Source organism: Neomonachus schauinslandi, chromosome 11 (assembly GCF_002201575.2).
Source record: "Neomonachus schauinslandi chromosome 11, ASM220157v2, whole genome shotgun sequence".
NCBI lineage: Eukaryota > Metazoa > Chordata > Mammalia > Carnivora > Phocidae > Neomonachus > Neomonachus schauinslandi.
The window spans coordinates 89338093-89360900 of NC_058413.1; the positions used below are offsets into that span (position 1 = coordinate 89338093).

Below are 22808 nucleotides of genomic sequence, written 5' to 3' on the forward strand. Positions count from 1 at the left end.
GTTCCTGAAGGCTCTCCCCTGCCCCCTTCTTCCCAAAACAAAACAAAAATCGATGTCAATTCATGTCAATAGTTGGCCATCACTTTGTGTAGCCTAAGAAATACCTGCTATTCTCCCCTGAGACAGGCTTGGGAAGTTTTAGGGGATAAAAACAATCCATGGATAAGTGTGCTAATAGACTCCAATTATCCATTTACTATCAACTTAAGAAATCACTGAGTCAAGAATAGAACAATCAATACTAATTCGCTGATTGTTAGACGTCCTTGTTGTTGAACAACTACATCCTCACAGGCAGCGAGGCACGTCTCCCTAGCTGAACAGAGTGGACTCTTAGACACTGTGATAAATGGGAAAGGTATTATCAAGCAAAGATGCATGAAAAATGACCAATTATGTTCAGGTGATGGGATAACTAGCAAAAGTAAGAGAATTACCATGGATTAGAATGAAAATTATGAGAAGTTTTAATTGCTCAAAATTTTAGCAAACTTGCTAAATCTAAGGACCATTAATTCTAAAACAGCAATATTTTAAATAGTGTGTACACACACATACACACGTATCCAACAAAAGGCGATACACAGTACCAGAGTTGTGAGGGTTTTATTATTGTTTCATTGTCAACGTTTAGAAATAACCAGGGGCGTCTGGGTGGCTCAGTTAAGCGTCTGACTCTCAGTTTTGGCTCAGGCTGTGAACTCAGGGTCTTGATCTCATGGGTCATGGGATTGAGTCCTGCGTCAGGCTCCACGCTGAGAAGGGAGTCTGCTTGAGGATTCTCTTCCCCTGCCTCTCACCCCACGCACCCCCTCTCTCTAAATAAATAAATCTTTAGAAATAACCAAATTCCTACTAATTATTTCAAGTTTACTATTTTAGTAGAAAGCTTTTTCTTCATGTAAACATTTTCTCAAGTCTGCTGAATTAATTTTTCTGGTAAATAGAAGGCTCAGTTCCTTACCCCATATTACTTCACACATAATGGAATTCTTTGATATCATAATCATTAGGAAAATAGGAATCTCAAAATCATAAAGTGAGTTAGGAAGTAGGCCATCTTTCTAGTCAAATTTTTGATTCTGTTGGTGAGAAAGCTGGGGCTCAGAGAAGACACATGAATTACTTAACTCAGTAAGTTGTGCCTTAATAATCACTGGAGATGCCTGTTAAACATAACATGTTCTTAAAAATAACGTCGGGGCGCCTGGGTGGCTCAGTCGTTAAGCGTCTGCCTTCAGCTCAGGTCATGATCTCAGGGTCCTGGGATCGAGTCCCACGTCGGGCTCCCTGCTCTGCAAGAGGCCTGCTTCTCCCTCTCCCACTCCCCCTGCTTGTGTTCCCTCTCTCGCTGTGTCTCTCTCTGTCAAATAAATAAATAAAATCTTAAAAAAAAAAAAAAAAAAAACGTCTATTAATTAGCTTAAAGACAGTATATATTCTCAGGCTCTAAACCCAAAATACTGAACCAGAATCTCCAGAATCTTCAGGAAATTCTTATGATGAGGTAAAAAGAAACATCCAAATGAAATGCAACAATTTTTCTAAATGTCTACAAATGTAGGACATTTAACACAGGCATACCATCTGCTATCCTCTCTTCATTTAAGCGCATATATCATTTATTATAGTCAATACCATCCCGGTTTGCTAACAGTTAATCACCATTAAAATATTTCCAAGTTTTAATTTATGGAAGTCATTTTCTACTCTAAAGTCCAGTCTATGCTCTAGATTGAAGAAGAATTGGTAGAAGAGTGGTTACTTCTACTGTATGTGGGACGACCTGTTAGCTTGGGATAGTTTTAAAAAATACACAATGAAAAGTGTGTATGCTTATGCTCTTTCTTTAAACATGGTTCTAAAAGGCCATCATCTGAACAAATTACAGCCATGCAAAAAATACTCTGTATTAAGAAAGATTAAAGAAAAGTAAAAAGGGAATTAATTTGATGTTTATTAAGTTTTGAAGACAGACATCTTCAGAATTCAGTGCTCAGTTCAGCTACTAAACCTGAGTTTTAACAAACTGATAGTGCTTACCACATGCCAAACACTATTTACAAATATTAACTCATGTAATCCCTATAAGCTTATGAAATACCATTATTACCCTATTTTTAGGGATGAGAAAACTGAAGGACAGAAAGGCTGGGCAGCATAATTCAAACCAAGACAGTCTGCCTCCCAAGACCATGGTCTGAAATATTCTATTTATTACAACCTAAAAATGTTTTCCAAGTTTTAGCATCTCACCTTTTGTTCATTTGTTTTTAATTTGCAGGCCAAAACTATCAAAAAAGGAAGATCCCACATTCTAGAAAGATTTACTCGAAATAATTCTGTGGCTCAGGTCATGATCTCAAGTCCTGGGATTGAGCCCCACATCGGGCTCCCAGCTCAGCGGGAAGCCTGCTTCTCCCTTTCCCTCTGCCTCTCCCCGTTTGTGCTGTCTCTCTCTCTCAAATGAATAAATAAAATTAAAAAACAGAAAGAATTCTGTATAATGCTTAACAGCTGCTTCATGACCAGGTGCTCTGCTGATGTAATCATGGCACCGACTTAAATTCAGAAGCTGAATGAAACAGCTTTTTCTGGTGACAAGTGCTATTTGTTACATACCCCCAACCACCACTAATCTACCTAGACCGGTCCTATCATTTTCTCCCGGAAAATATGCTAGGCCACTTTTGCTGGATTCTAACAGATGGTAAATTCTTGATGTCTATACCTGAATACTAAGCTTTCTTATTTTTTTTCTTTACAGAGTCAACTATTCTGAGGTCCATTCATTCTACATAATTTAAGATAATTAAATATGGCCAACAGCTCCTAACAAGTTGTTACTTCAATGTTTTGGGTCCTCTTATTTAGGAACTGAATGAGAAGAAATTCAATATCGCCACATTATATTTGATCATACACACATCCTGTTTTGTAACAGGATAACATCTTTCCTTCAGGCTAAAGGATGCCTCATACGCTACAATCTCACACATATATCCCAGTGGCATCAAAGCATAAACCATATCTTATTTCTTCCAGAGTACTGTTTCAGAAAAAAAGAAATCCATTTTAGTGTTTATCCTACACAACATGCAGTTATTTATAAAAAATTTCCACACTGTGAAAATCTTACAAATATTGCTAACATGCATCAACTAGTCCACACATTAACTTCTTTTCGTGATCACTATTTGAGCTTTTCATTTCAGTGGGACTTGCTATGTACAGCAGAGATGGGAAAAGCTTTTCTGCCACAAGAAGACCAAAGGCAATTGCCTGTGGCAGAGTCTTTGTTACTACAATTACTGTTAAAGCCACCAAAAAACTCCTTCAAGACCAAGAGAGTTCAGCAAAATAAAAGTCAGATATTTGGTAAATGCTCAGAAAAGTAACAGCAACCTCATTAAATTTTGTAAGGCTCAAGTCTGCATATAAGAAAGGACACTTACACTTTGAAGCCTGTCAGCTTGGCATGAAAAAGAATGCTTCCATCTGGTAAATCAAAGGGAAAAATCAAGGCAAGCGTTTTGGGAAAAATCCATTAAGGAACAAGGAAAAGGGACAAGAGGAAAAGGGGTGGTTATAGGACTGAAATTAAATTCATAAAAACTAGAGGACTTGTGGATTTGAAAACATTAATGAATCACAGTAGCTCTTGCTTTCCTAGCATCTTGGTGCTGCAATGATAGCAAAATCTGGTTCCTTTTCCGGTTCAAAAATCAGAGTGAGGTCTCTCCCTGTGCTTCTGGTGTGTAGTGTTCAGCTCAAACAACTGGCAGGCCAGAAGGAACTCAGAATACATTCTGGTATATGGGTGGATGGAATAAATCAAAAGGAGAGAGAAGTTCTAATGATGACATTTTTGCCTGGAAATAAAAGATCTACAAACGACTAGCTTGAGGAAGTGGTACCTTTCTTGCCTTAAAAGATCAGTTTTATTTACAGCAAGCTTTCCCCCATTATATTAAAAAAAGGGGGGGGGGAGGCACCTAGGGGGCTCAGTCTGTTAAGCGTCTGCCTTCGGCTCAGGTCATGATCCCAGGGTCCTGGGATCGAGCTCCATGTCAGGCTCCCTGCTCAGCGGGAAGCCTGCTTCTCCCTCTGCCCCTCCCCCTGCTTGTGCTCTCTCTCGCTCTTGCTCTCACTCAAATAAAGAAATAAAATCTTTAAAAAAAATAAAATCCAAAATGGTATCATAATGTACTTAACATGTTAAAAAAAAAAAAAAAAAAAAAGACCGTGACTAGAAGACTGGTTTATTTCTCTAGCACAAACACATAAAGGGGTTAACTTCATTTTTTAAGGGAAAAAGATAGTCATCCTCCAACTTGGAAGAAACGAAATCCCTCTAGTTGTGGCTTTTGGCCTAATTCCAACACATCTGGTTTTTAACAACTATGGGGGAGGGAGAAAGGAAAAGATATCCAGTATAGAGTACTACAAAAGCGTACTCAACAAGCTTGTTGACAATTAACAAATCAAATGTTTTACTCAGGTAGTTGGTGAATTCAGTTTCATGATGCAGACTGCACCGTTTCCCATCAGTGTATAAAACAAATTTTCCATTTTCTTCCTTCTAACACACACACACACAAACACACAAATGAAACTGATACAGAGGAATTACATCTACAAGCGCTAGGGCTGGATTGCTCTGTGTACCCCAGTCTCGAAGCATTTCCTCTACCTCTGGTTAACTCAGTTTGCTCTTACTTCTGTATCTAAATTGCATGTGCCTGACATCCTCTATGCTCTGTCAGATAAGATCTGCACCACACTTACTTCCTGAAAATCCGCTGTAACGTAGTCACTGATAAAATGCCAGACAGACACTACTTACTCTTGGTATTTTACCAGCAAACACTGACCCAATATGTCCAATATATGAATGACCTCACCAGAGCTATATATGAATGACCTCATAAGAAGCTTGATCCCAGGACCCTAGGATCATGACCTGAGCCAAAGGCAGACACTTTACCGACTTTAAAGAATGAGAGGTTTGCCCCAAATTCTAGAAAGTCTTTTAATTCAAGACCTAAGATCAACCACATTAGTATTCCAGGCTAAAGAGCTCAGATGTTGTTTATATCAGTTATTTTCAATTATAAAACCAAAGTAACATATTACGTATAGGGAACAAAATTGTTTCAAGAAGGAACAGTAAGACATCCAAATTAAAATTTCATCTGAGGGCGCCTGGGTGGCTCAGTCGTTAAGCATCTGCCTTCGGCTCAGGTTGTGATCCCAGGGTCCTGGGATCGAGCCCTGCTTCGGGCTCCCTGCTCCACAGGAGGCCTGCTTCTCCCTCTCCCACTCCCCCTGCTTGTGTTCCCTCTCTCGCTGTGTCTCTCTCTGTCAAATAAATAAATAAAATCTTTAAAAAAAATTTTTCATTTGAATTAGAAGTTGGTGACTGAAGTTGATGATTTTACTGTGCAAAGAATGCTAACTTCCTTGTCACTGCTTTCCCTCCTATGAAGCTTCTGAAAAGGTATACCCTGAAAACAATGACACATGTTGCTAAGGAAGGAGACATTTTAATAAAATATTTTCCATGTATCAAGTAAAAATCATACAATTTCATCGCAAATGGCACAGGGTATTCACTGAAAATGAGATTAAATAAATCTTCAAGGGCAAGATTTTATGTTCTAGGGAGTCCTTGAAAACTAAATCCCTCCTCTGAAGACAGTGTGGGTTATGTATGGCAATACTGTCAAGGGCTGACTTTTCATGCCAAAAGAGCACACACAATACTGCTGCATACAAATGCAGATTCATCCAAGTTTGGGCGATCCCAGAAGATCTCATCATTACAGAGGATCTCTCTATGAGTTAAAGTTTGACCAGCCTTAAAGAAGGGAAGACTATTCTAACAAAAATAAAAATATTTATTAAGAATATCCCACCTAATTTCCACCCCTTTTCACTTGCTTGAGGATTTCTGACTCACAGAGTACTGAATTTGACAATTTAAAAAAGTTATATTTTGACAATATAAAGCTTGGCAAATGTTATGATTAAAAACCCTAAGTTTACCTGAATGTTAACAGTGATTAAGTGAATTCGCGGTCAACCTGATGTGAAACACCTCAGAGGTCCCTATACCGTAGCCATGGAATCCAACCCCACTAAACAGCAAAACCAAGGATAGAATATAAGATACAAAGTAGATTTGCTTTACAATTATTCTCAGAGTTAACTAAAAGGAAAATAAAATGTTCTTCATTAAGATAAACAAAAAGAAATCACTCAAGTCCAATTTGTTCATTACTTTCAAATTCATGTTCAAGTGCATATTTAAACAGATATAACAGATAAAAAAATAATTGAATAGACACCCATCTTAGGTTCTTAATTATGTTTAAAACTCAGTTATCAGAATACCCAATAAAGAGTGACTAAGAATAAACTTGCTTTGAGTGTATTCTATTTCTTTTAATCTTGTCATATAACAGCTATAGTGTCTACTAAATGTTAGGTTCTTAAACTTTCCACTTAGAATGGCAATGGAGGGGCACCTGGGTGGCTCAGTTGGCTAAGTGTATGACTCTTGATTTCGGCTCAGGTAGTGATCTCGGGGTCGTAGGATTAAGCCCCACGATCCCCACATCGGGCTCTGCACTCCACAGAGAGTCTGCTTGGGATTCTCTCTCTCCCTCTCCCTCTGCACCTCCCAACAGTGCGCACACACTCTAATAAATAAATAAATCTTAAAAAAAAAAAAAAAAGAATGTCAATGGAACTGGAGGCTTAAAGAAGTGGCAGTATTTCCTTTAAAAGAGGGTTTAAAAAAAAAAAGAGGGTAGACTACTAAATTTTGGGGTGATTCATATGCAGTCCTATCTGGAGAAAGAAGAGAAAAAGCCCTGCAGTTTTTTTTTTTTTTTTAAAGCACTTCTAATTTGCAGTTCTATGAACACATACCATTTCCCTTTTTTTCAGTGAGAAGAAAGTACAGCTGACCCTTGAACAATGTGGGAGTTAGGGGCACCAACCCCCTCCATGAAGTCGAAGATTCACATATAACTTTTGACTCTCCCAAACTACTGCTGACCATAAGCCTTACTAGTAACATAAACAGTTGCTTAACACATATTTTCTATGTTATATGTAGTATGTACTATATTCTTAAAGTTATTTTCTCTAGAAAATAAAATGTTAAGAAAATCACAAGGAAGAGAAAATACATTTACAGTAGTATACTGTATTTATCAAAAACAAATCTGCATATAAGAAAATAATCCCATTTACAGTTGCACCAAAAACTAAAATATCTAGGAATAAACTTAACCAAAGAGGTGAAAGACCTATACTCTGAAAACTATTAAACAATGATGAAAGGAATTCAAGATGATGCAAAAAAATGGATATTCCATGCTCAAGCTGGAAGAATAAATATTGTTAATATGTCTATACTACCCAAAGCAATCTAAAGATGTAATGCAATCCCTATCAAAATACCAACAGCAATTTTCACAGAACTAGAACAAACAATCCTAAAATTTGTATGGAATCACAAAAGACTTGAATAGCCAAAGCAATCTCGAGAAAGAAAAACAAAACTGGAGATACCACAATTCCAGATTTCAAGTTATACTACAAAGCAGTAGTAATTAAAACAGTATGGTACTGGCACAAATAAAGACACATAGATCAATGGAATAGAACAGAAAACCCAGAAAGAAACCCACAATTATATATGGTCAATTAATCTTTGACAAAGGAGGAATGAATATACAATGGGAAAAAGTCTTTTCAATAAGCAGTGTTGGAAAAACTGGACATCCACATGCAAAAGAGTGAAACTGGACCACTTTCACCATACACAAAAATAAACTCAAAATGGATTAAAGACATAAATGTGAGACCTGAAACTATAAAAATCCTAGAAGAGAACACAGGCAGTAATCTCTCAGACACTAGCTGTAATATTTTTCTAGATATGTCTCTTGAGGCAAGGGAAACAAAAGCAAAAATAAATATTGGGACTATATGAGAATAAAAAGTTTCTGCACAACAAAGGAAATAATCAACAAACCTAAAAGGCAACCTACTCAATGGGAGAAGATATTTGCAAATGACATGTCCGAAAAAGGCTTAGAATCCAAAATATATAAAGAACTGCTACAATTCAACACCCAAAAAACAATCCAACTAAAAATGGGCAGAAGACATGAACAGACATTTCTCCAAAGAAGATACAGATGGCCAACAGATACATTGAAGATACTCAGCATCACTCATCATCAGGAAGATGTAAATCAAAACTAAAATCAAATAATCGCCTCACACCTGTCAGAAATGGCTAAACTCAAAACACAAGTAACAACAAGTGTTGGTGAGGATGTGGAGAAAAAGGAACCCTCTTACACTCTTGGTGGGAATGCGAACTGCTGCAGCCATTGTGGAAAACAGTATGGAAGTTCCTCACAAAATTAAAAATAGAACTACCCTACAACCCAGTAATCGCAGGACTGGGTATTTATCCGAAGAATACAAAAACACTAATTCAAAGGGATACATGCACCCCTATGTTTATGCAGCATTATTTACACCAGCCAAACTATGAAAGCAGCCCAAGTGTCCATCAATAATTGAACTGATGAAGAATAAATGGTATATACATACAATGGAATATTATTCAGCCATAAAAAAGAATGAAATCTTGCCATTTGTAACAACATGGATAGAGCTAGAGAGTATAATGCTAAGCAAGGTAAGTCAGTAAAGGAAAGCAAATACTTTAAGATCTCACTCGTGTGGAATTTAAAAAACAAAACAAAGAAGCAAAGGGAGAAAAAAAGAGAGACAAGCCAAGCAGCAGATTTTTTTTTTTTAGTAGGCTCCATGCCCAGCACAGAGTCCAACGTGGGGCTTGAACTCACGACCCTGAGATCAAGACCTGAACTGAGATCGAGTCAGACACTTAATGAGCCAACTAGGCACCCCAACAGATTCTAAACTATAGAGAAACAACCGATGGTACCCAGAGGGAAGGAGGGTGGGAGGGCGGAGTAAAACAGGGAATGAGGATTAAAGAGTATACTTATCATGATGAAAAAAAAAAAATCTACGTATAAGTGGACCCATGCAGTTCAAACCTGTGTTATTTAAAGGTCAACTGTAGAATGTTTTGCTTCAGAAAGTCAAAGACCCATGTTTCTGAGCATTTTCTTTAGTGGTCTTACTTGAACTTCAACCTCATGGGAAACTAGGCTAGAAACAGTGAACAGCAATTCACAGATAGGACTCAAATATAAAAATCAACCATGACAAATTGGGAAAGGAATCAATGAGAAAGAAGATTAAGAAATTTAAAAAGATACTCTATGAAAAATAAAATTCAGAAACATGGGGAAAGATTATGCCAAGTATGGCTGGAACAACTCCAGCGATCGCACTGGATAAATTGGTTCTTTATAAAGCACACTGTGCATCTGAAACAAAGGGCACTGAATACATATACCAATGTAAGACACCTGATATGCATGGGACTTAGGCAATACTGTACTAGATTGTCACTGATTAGGATCTTGTGAATGTAGTGTGATGATTTAGACTGGTAACTTAAGAAACACAAGGAAAACTTCACAGAGTCAAAACACAGAAAATTTGACCACCTAATTAAAAAATGTTAAAAGGATTTAGAGCTACTGAGTTTGAAAGACATAAGGGAAGTAAATCAAACCTGCTCTTAGAGCCTAGTTTCCCCCGACTAAGCCCAATCCTCAACACTATCACTGCTCCTCTTAGAGACAAGTACATTTGGCACCCCTGCCATCCTTTGCTTTATAAAACAAAGGCTTTTGGCTTTCAACCTGGAGACCTATAAACTGGAATGGTAAAATTTCAGTTTTTACTAAATACTAGGTCTTAAGATCACGTGATCCAACATCATTTCTTACCCACAGAAAGAGATTTTTGTATGTTTAGCTGCCCTACGAAATGAACTTAAATTTTGTGTTACTTTGGAATTATCTAATTTAAGACATGAGTCTAGGTGTTCATCAATAACAACTACAGAACATTCACAGGATGGGAATTCTTAGCCCTATTATTCATGTATTTTGGCTTATGAACTTCTTTGAAATTGAGGAGAAACTCGTTCCTAGAAAGCCAAGTAACTCTGTCCCTCCTCCCTCTGGACACACTAGCCTCTTTCCTGGTACTCAAACAGGCCCGTACACTCTTGGTTGTTCCTTCTGCCTGGTATGCTCTTCCTAAGTGTTAAGTTTTTGCTCAAATCTTACCTTCTCAATGATGCTACCCCGACTACCCTACTTAAAACTGCACTCTCTCCACTTAATGCATTAACTGCTCTACTTTTTAAAGATTTTATTTATTTATTTGACAGAGACACAGTGGGAGAGGAAACACAAGCAGGCGGAGAGAGGGAGAAGCAGGCTCCCCACTAAGCAGGGAGCCGGATGTGAGGCTCGATCGCAGGACCCTGGGATCATGACCTGAGCCGAAGGCAGATGCTTAACGACTGAGCCACCCAGGTGCCCCAATTTTATTTATTTAGAGAGAGCGTGTGCATGAGCAGGGGGAAGGTCAGAGGGAGAGGGAGAGAATCCCAAGCAGACTTGGCACTGAGCATGGAGCCCAATGCAGGGCTCAATCCCACAACCCTGACATCATGACCTGAGCCCCAACCAAGAGTCAGATGCTCAACCGACTGAGCCACCCAGGCTCCCCTAAGCGATTACTTTTTATTTCAAAGCCCATACCACTCTCTAACATATTAATTATATTTATGACAAGCATAATAAATATACTAATTATGTTTATTATTTGTCATCTGCCTCCACCCGCTGGGAAGTAAGCTTTTCAAAGGTAGGAGTCTTTGTTTAGTTCACAATATATCCCAAGATCCTAGAACAGTACCTGGCAGATGGTAGGCATTCAGATATTTACTGAATGAACTAACACAAATGCAAAATGTTGCTCATGATTTGAATTACAAGAAAGAATTTCCTATATTACAGAAAACACATTTCCTACTAAAAGAAATACCCCATTAATGCTTTGAATGTAGCAAAAACCATGAAAGACTATTTCTTTAAGTGGAACATATGGGAAAAGCCACATTCCTGTGAACACAGTGTGCACAGTAAATCAACATTCAGACTATCAATTTTCCAGATATGATCATAACAGCCAGTGACGGTAATCTGATCCTAGCAGGCAAAAGAAGGATTTCAGACTTAAGCTTTCAAGAACATTTTTATATATAAATCATTTTATTTTTGTAACTCAAGTTTCTGACATCTAAGATGTAAACTGATAATCTTAAGGGTAGATTCTTAAGGCAAGAACTCTTTCTGGCAAATGACTCCAGGACCTCAGTATTTTGGGCTAAGAAATCAGTTTCTGTATTTTATATACTAAATCTATCCGAAGTGCTTTCTTTACACATGACCAGAGAAGAAGAAAAGCTTATGTAGCGGCAAAAGGGATTTCAAAATACAAACTGGATTAAGTCACAGTTTAAAACTATTCAATGGTTTCTCACTGCGGTTTATAAAATGACTCCTCACATCATGGCTACAAGACCCAGCTTGATCTGACACCAGCAGTCCTCTTTATAACATCCCATCCACCCCTCTCCCTCATTCACCAGGCTCTAGAGCCACACAGGACACACACACTTTCCTGGCTCACACATAGAACATGGCTTAGGGTGGTATATTCTTCCAAATATTTCTGCCTCCCTCCCATCCTTGAAGCCTCAGCTTACATGTTACCTCAAGGAGTCTGCTTATCCACCCCCCTCAACACCATTTACACTTCAGCTCCTTATCTGCATCTCTTAACACTTGCAAAGATTGGCCTCTCCCATAAGAATAAAAGCTCTTTTAGGACAAGTACAGTCTTGTCTCATTTATCATCCTATTCCCAGCTGCTAGCAGGATCTCTGTTAAACAGTAAATGTCTATACAACCAGTAAATGCTCAAATATTCGCTGACTGAATGTCGTATGTACCTACTATGAGTTAATTTGAGGTCTAAGAGATCAACTGATTCTTTTAATTTTATAAGCTGTAAAAACAGGGTGAACGGGTCAAGTTGTAGTGTTGCATCTTTCATGCCAAACAAATACGTTCTGTGACTGATCACCACCCACCTGTTTAAGGCTAATGTTCAGTGCTACACATAAAAATTCTCACCTGCTTTGGAAATCTTCATCTTTTGGTTTTCTCCTTCCCTACTACATGAAAAGAAACTAAGATTGCCTAGTACTTTTGTGAAAAGCCTACAGATTTGCTTTATAAAACAAAGCTTGTGCACTTAATTCTGCCTGGGTGGCTCAGTCAGTTAAGTGTCTGCCTTCCCCTTGGGTCATGATCCAGGGGTCCCGGGATCAAGCCCCGCATCACATCGGGCACCCTGCTCAGCAGGGAGGCTGCTTCTCCCTCTCCCGCTCCCCCTGCTTGTGCTATCTCAAATAAATAAATAAAATCTTTTTTAAAAAATTCTGTCCACTTCTATTCTATAGTCTTCCTATGGCCTGATCATGACTACATTCCGTATATGCTTACAGAGTTTAGAATGATACGGATTGTATTAGTCCCAAATTGTTGAATTTTCACATTCAAAAATCCATTAAATGCCAGGCCCTATGCTAACAATATTACTATTACCACACCCACCTCACCTGCACCAAACACTGTATCGTATTTACAATGAGCCAAGCACTGCTGTCTACACTTTACAAATGTTCACTCTTCTATGAAGTAGACACTGTTATCATCACATACCACCGATATCATAGATAATGGAATCAAGGCACACAGATGTTAAATAATTTGCTATAGGTCGCACAGCTATTAACGCACTAGCTAATAACACACTGGGAGGCTGACTCCGGAGTCCACATCATGAAGACACGATGCAATACTTCTCACCAAAGATGACTAAGATCATACCCTGAAGGGCCATGCCCTTAGAAAGTTTCTGCCTTTTAGGAGAAATGGAACTGCAAGCAAATATATATAACACATTTGTGCTAAGCTTAATGTACTCGTGTGAGGTGCAGGAAAGATTAACAACTGTGCTCAAGGAAGATCAAGAAAAGCTTTATGGGAGATAGATACCACCATGGCAAAATTCAGTGAAATAATTAGTATTTATCTTCCTTTAGGTCTTGGAAGCATCTGACACTGAACTCTGTTCTCTTCTGGATATTGTATTTTCTTGATTTTCCTCCTGTCCCTCTAGGGGAAGCTCTTCTTCCTCTGTCCAGTCCCTAAATATTGAGGGTCCTCAGCAAACTGCTTTAGGCTCTCTTGTCCAGTCACGTCACATATTCCCTCCCCTCCCCCTCCAGCTACTCCAATGGCTTAAAATACCAACCAAATGCTAACACTTCCCTTATCTCAATCTTCAGCTCAGACCTTTCCTGTGTTTCAGACCCAAGAGATACCTGGATTACACAGCCCTTCACAACTCAAAGGTACTTTCAGACGTACTTCAAACTTAAAGGTCAAAAAAACAGTTCAACAATCTGTTCCTTATCATGTGTGTTAGGTCTCTGACTGGCAGGAATAATCTCTGGGTCATAGGGTTACAGGTGATTATTTCCCTCTTCCTGTTTCAAGCACCAACAGGAGTATTTATTGATTTTGAAAGAACGGTCATATACTTTAGGAATGTACTTGTAAGTCAATTTCAATAATCCTTAAGAGCAAGAGAATGATGGATAAAAGGCAACTCAGGAAAGTGGTTTAAGTTCGTAACCTTAGTCTAACTTGATATTCTTTCCAGGATATTTGCTTTTTTTCTAATAAAAATTAACTGAAAAATATTCTCTTCGACCTGGAAATGAACTGAGAGATGAAAGCATTATTTAGACCTGAACCAAGAATCTAAAAAAAAAAAAAAAAAAAAAAAAGGAGGTATGATCTGCCACAGAGGCCACCACAACAACTAGAAAGATCAGGCTAAGTTAGAAGAAACAGCTTTAAAAGCACTGCTTTGCCGAGCAGGTAGCATAAATCTTAAAAAGTAGCCAGTAAAAATAACTGAGGAAAGAAATAGGTGAGAGAAAACAGGTTAGGAAGACCTAAAAACATACTTTGTTAAAGAAGGAAGGAGGTCAGTGCAAGATGGAGGGAGGAACAGGAGGGAGCAGCAACAGAGGGCTGAGCAGCTCGAGCCCAGGGGACAAGGACACTTCATAAGGGAAAAGAAAGCACCTCTCCTCCTTGACTAGCAAAGGACAAGGTCCCCAGTAGGCCCTGCTGGAAATATGCCAAGTACAGTGAAGTACAAAAAGCAAAAGAAAACCACCCTGTAATCCCACCTGGTGATAACGACTGTTGATACTTTGGTTTCTGTGGAGAAAGGCAGTTTTCAAGAGAAACTCTTGGAAGAAGTGCAAGCATGCTGGTTTCATGCTCTTCAATTCAGAAAACTGTATTTGTTAGAGTTTGTCCCTGCTTTTACACTAAATTTTGTTTTACACATAAGCCCCTCTTTTCATTTTTTTCTTTTAACTTTTCGTCCTTCACCTTAGTAAAATCAACTTTTAACAGTACTCAAATAGCTTATAGATTCATCAAAAGAGCAGCAGCAGATGTTTCTACAGTAGAATAAAGCAAGCAGCAGTACATTTCTAGTGCCTGAGGGCAGGGAGGAAATCAGGGTGCAGGAGACCCAGGAGGGAGTGAGCAGACGGCTAGACCCTCCCAGTCCTGGTGGACATGGCTTACTGGGATCTATAAAACTGCAGGGTGAAGCACTAAGTTCTCATTAAATGCAGGGGCTTGCCATTATTTGGGTGTTGATATTCATTCTGGCAATAGATTCCATAAAGCTGCTCCAACACAGCAAAAACTGAAAAACTTTAAAGGATCCTCTTTGAAGCTATCATATCCATATAACAAGAATGGATATTATGAAAAAGGATCAAAGAGAAAGAAAAGAGGGGAAGCGGCGGAAATCAGAGAAACAGAGGAAGAAAATGTCCCACAACGGAAAGACATTACTTTCCAGAATGAAAGGGTCCACTGAGAACCCAGAACAATGGATGAGGAAAGACCCATACCATGGTATAAGAAAGTCCGGAACACCAGGGATAGAATATTCTCAAAGCTTCCAGTAAGAGAGAAAAGAAAAACAAACCAACAAAACAAGGTCTCATAAAAAAGGATTTGATTGCTACCTCTCTAGAGCAATTACAGATACCAGACAGTACAAACATGCCTTCAAAATTCTGAGGGAAAATTATTTCCAACCTAGAATTCTAAAACATTTCCAAACTATCAGACGAGTTTGTGGACATTCAAATACTTCTGAGGATATAAAAAGGTAAGCCAAGAAATGGGACATGGGTGACAGCCCACGAGGAGAGGGAAGGGCAAGAGCAGTTCCCGAATGATACCTGGATAGTTCTCCACTGGAAACATCAAGTGACACATCCGAGCTCACAGAAAATGTTACTGATAAGAATGGGACAATTATGTTGGAGCATTCGGGAAAAAATTAACAGTATGGTACATATGTGAAAAAAACAGTCAAAGGTCAACCTAAACACAAGAGCAGAGCTGAGACAGATCATCTAGCTCAACAGGCCAAACACTGGGGGGAGAAAAAAAAAGCAAGAAATAACCTTTCAAATGATTTGGAAACATGAAGATAATGCCTGAGGAAAGAGCAAAATAACTGAGTGGCTTCCTCTAAAGAATGAGCTTATGAGGTGAGAAGAACGAAGGGACTAGCTTTTCCCCCCATTCTTCTAGCACTGACTCTTTAAACCATACATGTGAATTACTTTAATAAAAAACAAAATAAAAAGGGAAAAAATAGCAACATTTAAAATTTGCCATTTTTCTCTCTATATTCTTTAGTAACTTTTCTTCTAGTCTATCCATAAACAAAAAAACTTTTAGCCCGAGGCCCTGCTGAGCAGGAAGGAGGGAGAGCAATAGATTTCTGAGTTGTTGTTGTTTTTTTTTTTTAAAGATTTTATTTATTTTTGACAGAGAGAGAGTGTGTACAAGCAGGGGAAGCAGCAAGCAGAGGGAGAGGGAGAAGCAGGCTTCCCGCTGAGCAGGGAGCCCGATGCGGGGCTCGATCCCAGGACCCTGGGACCATGACCTGAGCTGAAGGCAGACGCTTAACGATCTGAGCCACCCAGAGGCCCCGATTTCTGAGCTTTTAACTCAACATTTTCCTGAATCAAAATTTCTAGAGGAGGGATCTGTAGATTTAAAAGTACGATGGCAGTTCTTACCATCAAGCAAATTGAGGAAATGCTACCTAGCACATGGGGATCAGTAAACGCAAGTGTGGATTTGGTTTTCTAACTCAGTTAACAGTGCAGCTCTCCTATTAACAGCTAGCGGAGGTTATTTTCATTAACCCAAAAATATCATTAGAGTAAAACACTTACTGCATATTCCAATCATTAACACCTGAAACACACACAAACAACAATCTAATTTTTAACTTACTGCTGTTCAAATGCAGAAAACAGGTTTATTCAACTTAAGCAACTATCTGTTGCAAATACCTTCTTGAATTTCTCTAGAGATCCTGATATCCTCTGGCTTTCATCCAACCACATGGTTGAACAGTTTTCCATTGTTCATGTTCTAGAAACGTAGTTTTCCATGTTCACTTTTCCAGTGTATATTCCTTTTCCCTTAAGATACTTTGCTCATCTTCATTTATTTTTTTAAAGATTTTATTTATTTGACAGAGAGAGACACAGCAAGAGAGGGAACACAAGCAGGGGGATTGGGGGAGGGAGAGGCAGGCTTCCCGCTGAGCAGGGAGCCCGATGCAGGGCTCGATCCCAGGACCATGACCTGAGCCGAGGGCAGACGCTTAACGACTGAGCCACCCAGGCGCCCCGCTCATCTTCATTTATATAAACGCCACAAAATACATAGTTCTTCACAGTCTTGAAAATGCTCTAATGATCTTATTTTAACTTATAATCATGAAATGCTAATAACTTGAGTACCTTCTACATGCTAGGCATCCCATATATTGATTTGTTGCTCATGGCAACAATACTATTTGGTATTATTAATTCTGTGACACCTATGGAAAAACGGAGGCTAAGAATAAATGCTTGTAAAGGACAAAGCCTGGTGCAAACCTCAGTGTTTTCAAAGCTCATGCTCTAAAAATACCACGCTGCCTTACTTCTAGCAAGCACTGGAATTTCAGAAATCATCTAATTGTTCACCGTACTTGCTTTCTGGGGTGAGAAAATTTAAGGTCCAAAACACTGAAGTGAATCACCTAAATGGCAGAATTAGACTAAATTCCATATCTCTTGATTCTTACTCTATTTAAGATATATTTAACAAATCTATGAACCTCTGCTATACCAGTACACCATATGCTGGTAGGCGGGACATACCTAATATTTTTTGAGCCTTAACTACATGCTAAGTTCTACACGAGCACTTTAACCTGCATGAACTCAATCCTTACAGTAGTCCTAAGGCAGATACTATCCACATTTCACAGGACAAAGAATCTAAAGTGAGAGAGGTTAAGTAACTTGCACAAGGTTACACAGCTAGTGGGTTGCGGAGCCAGGATTCTGAAACCATCTTTCTGACTCCAAAGTGCAAGCTCTAAGCCAGGGCGCTCTGAGCATCCTTAAGGTACAGGCTGCACGTCCCTTCTGAATGCCACAGTTTTATTTTTCTAATTAAAAGAGCATGCATGATGTGTGGACTTTTCTCGAATCCCGATGCAAACAAATTAACTATTTAAAAAAAGAGAGACCAATCGGAAAATTTGTCCACTGACTGCTTGCTTAGTGAAACTAAGGAAGGTGTGATAATGGTATTGTGGTTTTGTTAAAAACTAGTCCTTATCTTTTACAGGCACATACTGAAGTGTTTACAGATGGTTCAACATCACCTGGGAGGTCAGGGTGGGGTGTAGAACAAGGGTGGCCCTGTGTTGGTTGGTTGTAGAAACTGGCTGATGGAAACATGGGGTTCATTACTTTCTCTACTTCTATAAATGTTTGAAATTTACAATTAAGAAAAAAATGCATGATAAAAAAACTAGAAAAAAACATGATATTAACAGTATTTGGGAAACAGCTATGAATGATTTTTCCCCCACTCTACTTTACACATTTTCTGTATTACTTTTCTAATGGAAAACATAAACTATTTAAAGAGATTCTCTATCTTCTCTAAGTAGGCAGAGCAAGACTGCTCATAATCTAAGGAGATCAAAACACTGTGACAAAAGCATTTCCCATCTCTTCACCAGTGAACTAGTTTTCACAAACTTTTAGAAAGGTCACTTTGTAAGGGTAAGTATGATCTTCAAATATAAACTAGCCAAAAGCATAAAGGCACATGAGAGAGAAATAAAATAGAGGCAGATTTAACAAATACAACTAACAACACAATTCCTCCCAATAGAGTTTGGTCAAAGACCTTGACTGTTTAATTCTGACTTTCCTAAATGGTCAAACAGGCCACAGCCTAGGGATCTCTTCGGTCTATGATGTGGTCAGGTGGGGAATGGACTCAGCCTCAGCTCCCAGGCCAGCTGTCTTCTGTCGGCAGCCTCTAGTTTTCCTCCATGAAACAACAATTATTTCCACATGTACCATGACATGAAAAAGTATGGGAAGTACTGGTCTAGGCCAGACCTGTCTTGAGCATCACTCAAAAGCCAAATAAAGGTATAATGAGGGGCATTAGTATAATGGAATCTCTTTAAACTGCTGACATGGAAAAAAGAACACCCATATTATGGGTTATACTACAATGTTTTAGAGAACCACTGCTTTCTAATATTTTTTTCTCTATCTGCACTCCCTCTCATGCCCCACTTGGGAAATCTTAAGGTATATTCCAGCAGCATTCAATGAAGTGACCTCCAAATATAAATGTTAGCTCAGTGGCATAAGGTTAAATTCTGGAGACAAGGGCAGAATCCCGATTCTCTGTGCTTATGCTAAATGTATGCAAGATAAGTCTAAAATAAATTTCACTTGTTAAGAAAGTATGTAAGTGTCAATGGATAATCTTCAAAGAATAGAAGGTTGGAGCTGTAAGGATCTTCTTTTAAAAGACAAAAAACTGAGCCCAAGTTACTTGCTCAGGTTCACAAGCAGCTAAGCTGGGACTAGTCCCCAGATTTCCCAGCTGCCAGTAACGTCACTCTCCAAGACACCTCCAAGGAGCTCCTGCTAATTGTTTCTTTGAATCTAAAACCACAAATCATCCAAGTACTTCCTGCTCCTCAGGGAACTGAATTATTATTAATCTGCAACTTGCAAATCATTATTTGAGAAGCCAGAATCTAACTTCATGCCACTTACTAATCTTAAATTTGTGATATTTAAACACGAGGTCCTTTATTAGTCACTCTTTGTTTATATTTGTGAAATAAAAAGGTGATCTTGTTCTTGCACAGATCAGGAAATACTCAAAAACGAATTATCAAGTACTTCTTTATTTTTTATTTTTTTTGGAAAGTTAGAAAACCTTCCTTTATTGGCTCTCAAACTGAGTGAAGCTCTGATATGTTGAGATGATCTCTGACATTTACAATGGACACCTGTATGTTCTTGCTATGTAAATAAAATTGCTGGTATGAAATGACATTAAAGTTTTGTCAATAAATGAATTCTTCCTAACCTTGCTTCCAGAGAAAGGTTTAGATAAACTATAGCTTTTTAACATATAAATCTAACTGGAACATAATACAGCTTATACTGTATAAAAGTTTTACAAATTTTTTCCTATTAAATTCTCACAATTCACAGAGATATTATTACATCTCCAGTTTCACACATAAAGACAGTGATTTGTTCCACGTAATCCAGGTGGTAAATGGCTAGAATTTCAACACTAAAGCCATGCTTTGCTGCCTGTAAGGTTTTCTAGAAGGAATGAGATTGTGAACCATTTTGTATTTGTGTTTCACTTGGTCCTCAAGGAATACTGTGATATTACCTTGATATTTCAGATGTGGTCAAGTACTTCTTTAAATACTTATGTGGGGGGAACACATTACGATATATCAAAATCTATGTAAATAAGTCATGTTTGTAGAACGAAGACACCACTAGACATCACTAATGGAATTTTCTTCCTTGTACTGAGAGAACAGTACAGACAAGAGGAGTCCTCAAGCAAAAAGAGAACATGGCATTGGTGTTGAAGTGGAAAAATGAACGGCCTAAAATAAAATCAATTGAATGAGGAAGAGGAAAGAGGCAATATAGCATTAAAAAACAAAAGACAGACAACATATTTGCCATAAATTCTTGAATATGCAGAGAGCAACTCTAAATAACCACATGCCATAAACATTAAAATATAACTTCTGTACCCATATTGGCTAAAGCTGTACTGTGATAACAAACAAAGTCTTTGAATTTTTCAAATATTTCTCTCAGTTTAAAAGAAAACCCTGAAAGTTCCTTCTCTAGAAAAACCTGACCGGTGTTTTTATTCTTAGGCACTATGGTGTGTACCTTGGGGTACCTGAAACCCAAGAACACAAGCTGTCACTAGCATTGACATCTGAGTTGGTTTTTCATTTGTTTCCTGCCACAGAATGCCAATTCTGCAAGAACAGGTATCATTTCTTGAACGCCAGTAAGCACAGGTTAAGGGAGAAACACCCCTTACACAAAACCATAGAAGTCCTATACCTAGGGGCGCCTGGGTGGCTCAGTCGTTAAGCGTCTGCCTTCGGCTCAGGTCATGATCCCAGGTTCCTGGGATCGAGCCCCACATCGGGCTCCTCGCTCGGCGGGAAGCCTGCTTCTCCCTCTCCCAACCCCCCCCACCCCCCCGCTTGCATTCCCTCTCTTGCTGTGTCTCTCTCTGTCAAATAAATAAATAATCTTCAAAAAAAAAAAAAAGAAATTAAAAAAAAAGAAGTCCTATACCTAAAACAAGTTTGTAATTAATGTAACGATATAAATTTAAATCCTGACATTCACATTTCAGAGTCCTCGGAAAAGGAGGCTTCATGTACCTAAGTGCAAGGAATAAAATCAGAACCTGGGTCTGGAGGGTATCAGTAAAAGACAGCAATTCTCAACTGTTACAGATCTACATCTTACCTGTGAATTTGCAGGAAAAAAAAAAAAAAGTTGTTTCCCAACCTCCCTCGGGATTCTTCGAATTTATATCCTGATCACCTGTCTTATTACAGATACATACACAAGCCTTCCTCCCCACTCTTTACAAATACATTTACTCCTACCTCCATTTTTCAGGTCAAAAACTGACAGAAAGAAGACAATTCAAATGTTCAGGCACATCTAATACACGTCTGTGATGCACTGCAGCCATCTAAGGAATGAATATTTCTGAGTTTACTCTGTGCCTGATGTGGGAATTATAAAGAAACCATGAGCAAGTCCTCAAGGGACTCAGACTTCAACATCAGCTGCCAATGATACATCCTGACCTGTACTCAAAATCAATTCCAACGCAAAGAACAGTACAGTGTAGGGGGAAAGACCACGGACGAAGCATAACCTCTTTACTGTTCCCCTAGACTGCAGCATCCCAGCTGATCTGCCTGCTATCAAAGCCCTCTTCTCTTCAATCTGTCCTGCATTCAACTGCCAGATTCATTTCTAGAATTCAAGGACTCTCTCTCCTGCTCAAGAAGCTTCAAACACTCCTCGTTACTTCTAACATCTAGCTCAAACTCTTCTTCGACTTAGGAAGTCTTCTATAGGTTAGCTCCACTCACCTGTTCAACTTTACTTCGTGCCCAATATGGCTCCCTCTGCCAATCCCTTTCAGAGGGGTAAGTCGCAAACCTATTTCCACTACCACCTACTCGAACACCTCAAGGAGCCTTCATTCTCAGCAGTCTTAAAAAATCGTTTCCTCTAATGTCGGTACAGATCCATTAGTTTTCTGAACATCCTTCGGAACTCGCCATTAGGTTTCTTAACAAATGGCAGGTATGTCCCAAGGTATTTTTCACATTATCACCCCAACCAGGGGTTGATCTTTCCAGCCACCCCTCGGTGAAATCAGAGGGAGTCCCTTGTAGTTTGGGCATGGGAGTTCCAACACTGCACCTTGGAAGAGAGGGAGAGGTTTGGGGCGGTTGCAAAGTAGGGAGGGGAAAAAATGAAGGAAGCATAAAAGGGAAGGAAGGTCCGTGCTCTGTACTGCATTTTCAGTCTTGTCTTTGGAAGGAGCAGGGAGAGCGTAGGGGGCGAGGAGACTCCAAAAAATGAATTCTTGAGGAAGAACAGAAGAAACTCAAGGTGTTCCCTAGGTAGGAATACCAGCTGGGGACCCTGGATAACGGAAGGGTTCCCCATTACCCCTGGGAGAGAAGGACAGGTTACAACCTGCAACAAAGAGGAGGTGAGGGGTGGGGAGCCTACAGAGATCCGGGCAACTCCGAAGGTCGAGCGGCAAGGAAATGAGAGGTGACACGACGCGTCCCTCGGGGGACTGGCCGGACACCAGGGATGTGGCTGCCAAGAGGGACGAGGTAGGCGCCTAAGGCGGCTCTGGGGCGAGCGTTTATGGGGCATCGCTTCCACGGGGCGCGGGGGCGGGGAAGTGTTTTTGAGTGGGGGTCTTCTCCCACTGGGAGAAACGGTTCCCGGGGCAGTGCTCTCCGAGAACAGAAGCCCCGGAGACACGAAAACGTTAAAGCGTTGAAGAACCGGCATTTCCTAGCCCCAGCCTGGCTTCCCAAACACTCACCGAGTCTCCTCCAAACGCCACCGCTCCAGCTGCAGCTACCGGCCGGCGCAGCCGCACTCAGCGCGCACCGCCCCACGTGACTCGGCCCAGACCCCGCCCCCA

The 22808-nt window shown here is 39.5% G+C and overlaps 1 protein-coding gene across 2 annotated transcripts in view; it reads right to left on the bottom strand.

Moving 5' to 3' along the window:
• The window catches only part of FAM118B (family with sequence similarity 118 member B), a 47371-nt gene extending 24631 nt beyond the window's left edge, over positions 1-22740 (bottom strand). For both annotated transcript variants that reach the window (XM_021696532.1, XM_021696531.1), the window contains exon 1: positions 22707-22740. The gene's annotated coding sequence lies outside the window, so the exon portion shown is untranslated. The remainder of the gene's footprint in view (positions 1-22706) is intronic.
• Positions 22741-22808: the final 68 nt, after the last annotated feature.